This window comes from Dipodomys merriami, unplaced genomic scaffold (assembly GCF_024711535.1).
Source record: "Dipodomys merriami isolate MVZ:Mamm:240054 unplaced genomic scaffold, mDipMer1.0.p SCAF_5, whole genome shotgun sequence".
Classification (NCBI taxonomy): Eukaryota; Metazoa; Chordata; class Mammalia; order Rodentia; family Heteromyidae; genus Dipodomys; species Dipodomys merriami.
Genome location: NW_027206068.1, coordinates 48,859,565 through 48,866,858, shown reverse-complemented (window position 1 = coordinate 48,866,858; position 7,294 = coordinate 48,859,565).

The following is a 7,294-nucleotide window of genomic DNA, read 5'->3' as shown; positions in this document are numbered from 1 at the left end:
TATCCCTGTCTGTGAATGAAGACACTAAGCCCTAGAAAGGTAAATTTACACACTCACTTCCCTCTGCCCCAGCCCTGTTTGTTTTTTGGGGGGTGGTAATTTTTTTGCTTTGCTTAATTTTTTAATACAATCTTCAATTATGTAGTTCCAGGCTGGCCTAGATTGTAATTCTACCTATATTTTCCACCCAGCTGAGATTATTGCTGTTTTGTTGAGATAGGATCTTACCTTTTTTTGCATCCAACATCTCAATATCCACTTATCAGTACCCAAGATTACACACATGAGCTGTGCCATGCAGTCCCTATTTTGACATTTGCAGGTCACCTTCCATGTACATAAATTTAATGAAGTTTCAGTGAACTAACATATTTATTTTCCAACCTTTTAGTTTAGTTTTTGTTTAACAACTAAATGTTTCATAGATACTTTAACATCCATGTATTTACCAACACTCAAAAGCCATTCCATTAATAATACTAAACATGACAGTGGTTTCTACCATCTTGCCATTATTGATAATATTGTGATAAGTAAAACATAATTTTCACTGTGTCAAAGAGATATGTATATGCTTTGATCCTATAGTTCCAGCCTAGAGATATAATCTTTATTATTATTATTATTATGTAGCTTTACAAAGAGATTACAATTCCATAAGTGAAGTTAGGCGTACAATACTTCTTGGTCAATGTCACCCCTTCCATCATTATCCTCTATCCCCTCCCATCCCTACTTTTTATTATAATTCACAATGCACAAATATATACCTAAATAAATTTCTGAATAACCCATTGTACTAATCTTTTAAAGCACATGCTTTTCAAAGTGGAAGATAATTGAGCTGACTATACACTATGGAACCAGAAATTCTAGTGGTCTGGCTTTATAAAAGATGTCTTAATTTTAGTTGTGGAAAGAAAGGTTTTTATCCAAGGAGAAAAGATAACAAATCTCTTATTAGAAAAAAAAGCCCAGAGTCACTGTGTACTTTTATAATAAGCAATTTGTATGAGGGGCTCACACACACACACACACACACACACACACACACACACAGACCCAGTATGAAAGAAATACCACATATTCTTGAGTTGTCATATTCACAATTATTCTTAGTGTTTTTCTAATGGAGATAATCATTATTTGTCCAATGACCCCTACATTATTGTTGTGAGTGGTCAATAATAATGATAACTATCAATAAGTAATATTAATATTATCATAATTATAATAATAAGCACCAAGTCTCACAGTGCAGAGCTTCTTTCCCCAGGACTGTTGCTAAGCAACAAGAGCTTATGGCTAAGAAAGGCTGGGTAGTACAATAGAAAGAGCACTACACAAGATGTCAGGAGACAAGGTCATGATTCTGAATACAAATATGCTCTATAGCACTCAGATGACTTGCAAGTTACCACAGGTCCCCTTTTTAAAAAGGAAATTGAATAGAAATGACCTGCCCGAAGCATGTGTTTTTCTGGTAGGCACTTTAAACAATGATTTCTATTAGGTGAAACAGGTTCAACATGAATGGAGGGTAGAGGGCAGAAAAAAAATACAAATGATTTCTTGACAAATGACATGATTTTTCCCAGTGTCACATCACCAGTAAGTGATAGATAAACAAGTCTGTCTCTAGAGCCAGAAGATCTTTTGCCTATCAATAGCTATAAGTAGTGGGAAAGAAATCTGTTGTCTACCATCCAGCAGAGCCATTTTCCAATGGTCATCCCTTTATCCAGGCTAGACCCAATGCTTATACACTTACTACTCATCTCCTCTTTCTCTTTTTAATTCATTTAGAGTGGTATTTACTCATTTAGCATGATTAACGCTGAATAAAGAAGAAACACAATGTCACTTGCACTGTGACCAAAACTATGGAGCCCAAAGGTCACTTAAACTGTTTTTCCTTGATAGATTTCCATTGTGGCCTCTCTCCATATTTGACTGATTATTTCCTTTGTAGAATCCACTACTTTTGTCTTTTTTGGCATTACTTTCTAATGGAAAATAACTTAAAGCACTCACTTTTCCCTCAAACAGTTATATCTTAAGAACTGTTCTTGCTGCCAACCCCACTGAATCAACTTCCCTCCCCCTCCCTCTGAACAAACATACCTGTGGTCTTGGGAGAGAGCCTCAAACATTAAAACTTCTCAATCAAAATATCATCGCTTTCACCCCACCTCCATCTCACTCCACTTCTATCTGCCCCATCTGACTTCACTTTTTCTGCCTAGTTGTAAGTAGAGATGGGGCAGGTGTACACTATTTCCCCTTCATCCATGTTGAAAGAGACTTGTTTGCCCTTCCCAGGCTTTCCTTCTGAATAAAACCTGTTTGACTGTTGAATTTAGTCTCTCTGCTCTTCTTTTTTTACACAGTCTCTTATTCATTTATTTTACTAGTATCTGTTAAAGCACCTGTTCAATACCACACATCTATATATGTGGGCAAGACTGATGTTGAAGTAATAAATATCAGTTCATGGTAGTTATACCAAGAAAAATAAAGCACCATAATAATATAGAAAAGAATAGGCGAGGAGGGGTGCCATTTTGTAGGATATCAAAAAAGGCATCTCTGATTAGGTAAAACACAAGTGTAGATCTGAAGAAATAAAGTATTTAGAAAAATAGCTGCTAAAGAAAGTGGGCACACACAAAACAGTAGATTCTGAAGTGGGTTTGTGTTTAGTGTGGCCAAAGATTTGTAGGCACTGAGGAAGGCACTGAGTGTGGATGAGTTCAGTGTTACCAGAGAACCAGATGGCAGGCTGTGGCAAGGATTTGGACTTTGGCCTCTATTTGGAGGGTTTCTGGCAGACAGGAGACATGCTCTAATGTAATGTGTTAAAGAACATTGTGTGCTTCAGAGAATAAACTACAAGTTCATTAGAATAAGACTGATTCAGAGTTCATGGCAATCACTGTAGGAAGAGAAGATACCTTTTTCAGCTGAAGAGATTTTCAGCTGTGAGATTTTGGAGTTCTTTTCTACCAGCCCCCCCTTTGTTTTCTTGTTAATTGGTTTCTCTTACTCTACAGACACTTCATCTATTCCCAAATCTTGAATGATGACTTTGACCATCTTTTTCTCTCAATACTTTCTTTCTTAGATAATTTGTCTGTTGCTGATAGTGCCCTAAGATTTCTACAGTGAGCAAACTACTTCTATATAGCTTGACCTGACTCCCAAGTTCAAGCTTTAAACCACTTAGTACTCACAGATGAATGACTGATTGTTAACTCCTGCTAATTTGCTAAAATTAAATTCATTTTCTGTCAAAACTGTATGCCTTGCCTGAATTCCTTGTTTGTAGATATGAACCATCCATTTCCTAGACAGCCAAGCTTGATCAAGTCTTACTTCACTCACAGAGACTCAGCCATTACATGTTTTGCTTGTGAGTTCTAAGCATGATCAACATGAAAAAAGATATTGTACCATTGCCTTAGAAAAAAGTTTAAAAACAGGGTTAGGTGTCTTTGTAAAGTCATTCTTAGCTGGAAACTTGATATTCTATGATGAAATAGTAGTAGAGAAAGAAATTCTTAGTTTAGATTTCCACTTACATGCATCTTACATTAGTTGTGGCTTTGGTAACCAAAAGGATTTGAAAAAGTTTTGAGTAAAAACTCAAGAATTTGGGCTGGGAAGGTGGCTCAGTGGTAGAGCCCTTGCCTTGCATGCATGAGGCCCTGGGTTCGATTCCTCAGCACCACATAAGCAAAAAGGAAAAAAGCTGGAAGTGGCGCTGTGGCTCAAGTGGTAGAGCTCTAGCCTTGAGCTGAAGAGCTGAGGGACAGCGCCCAGGCCCAGAGTTTAGGCCTCACAACTGGACCACCCCCAAAAAACTCAAGAATTTCTTCTTCTTGTTTACTAACAAACAACAAGAAGATAATGTAATAAACTTATAAAGGTCCAGGATATTTGTAATGAAGTCAGAACATTTCCAGGATTACATACTGTCTGAAATTCATAAAACCTAAGACTTCTCAAACTGATGCATTTTATGAAGATGAGATTCATTCAACAGTCCATTTAGATTTAAACAGAGAGAATCTACAAATACTGGGAGTTTCTGAGCTCCTATATTCCATGGTGTTTTTATGGGCAGGGGGTGGTTCTTTTAAATTACTTTTTCTTTATATTCTATGTAACTTTGCAAAACTAAATAAGCAAATAGTGTTTAACAAATATTCCTCTGGAAAGTAAAAGTGGCAAGTCTTGTCTTCAAAGATACAGTACACTACAATGAGCTGTGGTTAATTAGGTACAGATGGTACAAATTGCTAAAAGGAAGTCTCATGAAGGGAAAAGACCTCAGACCCACACCTCACATAGTAGGCCTGCTGAGATGTCACTAAAAGCTCAAGTCATGACCTGTTGATTTTTCTTCTCAACTTTGGTCAAATTCTTAATTTTCATTCAATTAACTCTGAGACTGTAAAATTGCTTCTCTAGGCATTTTTATTTTACTAAACAAGAGATATTAAGGACTTAGTGTAAAAAAGAAATGTAGGAAATAGTATAATACTAATTTAAAATTGCTTGTATTTGGACATACTGGTTTGAATGAAATATATTATTAAAATTAGCTATACATACTTTCATACTTCTTTTTGTTTTATATTTACCTATTAAAATTAAACATATATGTGCTCATGTTAAATATCTATGGGCAGTATTGGTTCATGCCATAGGCACAACAATATACTGAAAATGTATAGCATTTAGTATCAAAAACTGAAATCTACCTGGGTACCAGTGGCTCGCACCTGCAATCCTAGCTACTCAGGAGGATGAGATATGAGGATTACAGTTTAAAGCCAGGAAAGGACAAGAAAGTCTATGAGACTCTTATCTCCAATAATCCACCAGAAAACTGGAAGTTGTGCTGTGGCTCAAGTGCTTGAACACTAGTCTTGAACTAAATTGTTGAAGGACAGTGCCCAGGCCCAGAGTTCAAGCCCCACAACTGGGAAAAAAAAAAAAAAAAGCTTAAATCTAGTTTCCGGCATTTAACCATTTTTTTAAGGTAAGTCACTTAGCACAAATGCCAATTTTTTTTCATTGGCCTTGACAACTTATTACTCATCAACTGAAAGTGATTTTGTCATCAGTAAAATGGAACTATGGAACCTACCTCCTAAGATTTTGTGAAAAGTAAATAAGTTAATAAATACAAAGAATAAAATCTGTCACATTATAAGTACCTTATAATTGCACATTCTCCTAACTTATTCTATGATGCTATGAACGATGATGATAGTATAAGTAGACAATGCACACATTTAACACACAGCTAGCAATACAGTACATACATGATTGACAATTGGTTTGTTTTTTCACCCTTGTCACACTATGGCTGACTTATTGCTGTAGCGTGTTAACCAGCTCAGCAATCCAAGAGAAGGTGAACTATTTATCACTAGCCCAGGAAGAGATCAAAATTCAAAGCATGGTTTCTACTGACTGAATATGGTTTTGGCACCATCATAAAGACAAAACAAGTGGAAGTCAAATCATGAGAAGGGATTATATTAACTACCTATGTCTCTCAATTTGGTTTTATATTGAAAGGATAACAGTATCTCTTAGTATAAAGTTAAAATTCAATGAAATAATACATTTAAACATAATTTGCACATCATAAACATGCAGCTCTAAAACAATAAGTTTGGTCAGTTTACAGTTGGTACAAAGTTCAATTACTGTCAAGGTTAAATATGAGTTCAGCTTGCACATCACTTCACTGTAGCTGGGGTAGGGAATCTTTTTTTCTGTCAAGGGCCATTTGGATATTTACAATCTCATTTGATAGCATTATTTATCCACCCAGACAGATGACAATAGGAGGATGAAGACATGCATAGGAAAACATATATGCTTGTCTTATAAAACCAATGATTTCACAGCCCTGTATTACTTGTGGATGTGCGCTTGTGTGTGCACATACACACACACACACACACACACACACACACACACACACACACACACACACACCACTTTTCTACAGTATAAGTATGATGGTCTACTCTATCTTTTCTTTTTCTATCCCTCTATTTAAAGTGAAGTTTTAGTAAAAAGTCAAGAAATGTCAGAGTTGATGCCAACCTTACACTCTCAAACTACTGTGTATGTGTAGTCACTGGGCAGTTAATTTGATCTCCCAATAATTATGATGCACAATAGCCTTATGTTGAGTTAGGGTTTTCTATAATATATTGAACTTTAGAAATATGTAAGCATATTATTAGGAAAAAATTTAGCTTTCCCAAATGGTATAGCTCCTGAGGGCAAGTATAACATTATTCTTTAATTTATTCTTAAAGTACTATACTTGCTTGAAGATTTATTAGGAGACATAAATGCAAATGAGTCATTAAATTTTTAATTTTGCTGATTTTAACAAATGGAAACATTGATTCATTTATTACACTAATAATTGCTAATGCCAACTATGTACCAGGCATTAGTCTAAGGACACAAAGACCATAAAAAAAGACAATGATATTGTCTTCAGATAGCTATACAATATCAAAATCTGTTAGAAAGCAAGTTAACTGTTCATCATATGTGCTGTATACTCAAGTGTATAACATCCATCAATCCAAGTTAGACTTTTTACTAAAATCATCCTAACTTAATTGTCTTTTTGCTACAATATCATTTTGAATATAGCTTCAAAATTTTAAAAGATCAATCCAAAAGTCAATTTATAAGTGTTCTTCTGTAATTCAGTAGTAAGACCCATCATGAAACCCCAGCAAGAATCTCTCACCTATTTGCTGCCAGATGGCACCAAAAACGAACCATTTATAGAGTGGATTACAAATAGGCTACATACAAAAGTGCTGTCTCTGCAGGATGCCTAGTCTTTCAACCAAGTGCCAAGGATTTATGTGCTTAATTCCCATTAGAATTTACAGGAATTAATAGTGCATGAATAGGGGGAAAACAAATCCTTAAGCAGAAAGTAAAGTCTGGAAGAGATCCAAGATAAAAGTATGTCTTTTGCAAAGTCAAAATTACTTTAAATATTGGAACTCTAGGACTAGAACCATTTTTCTCCTCTACCTCCTAAATCTGTTCATCTGTCCAGCACTCAGCAACACAGGGTTTTTCAAAGAGATGATGATAATGAGCTCTAAATTCAGTTTATAGTATAGAATTTTAGTATTTTGAATCTCTATAAGAAAGACACATTTTTATAATGCATGCATGCAATCGTATTCCTTGTACCCACATGGAAAAGATTATCTATAGCCCTTATCATTAT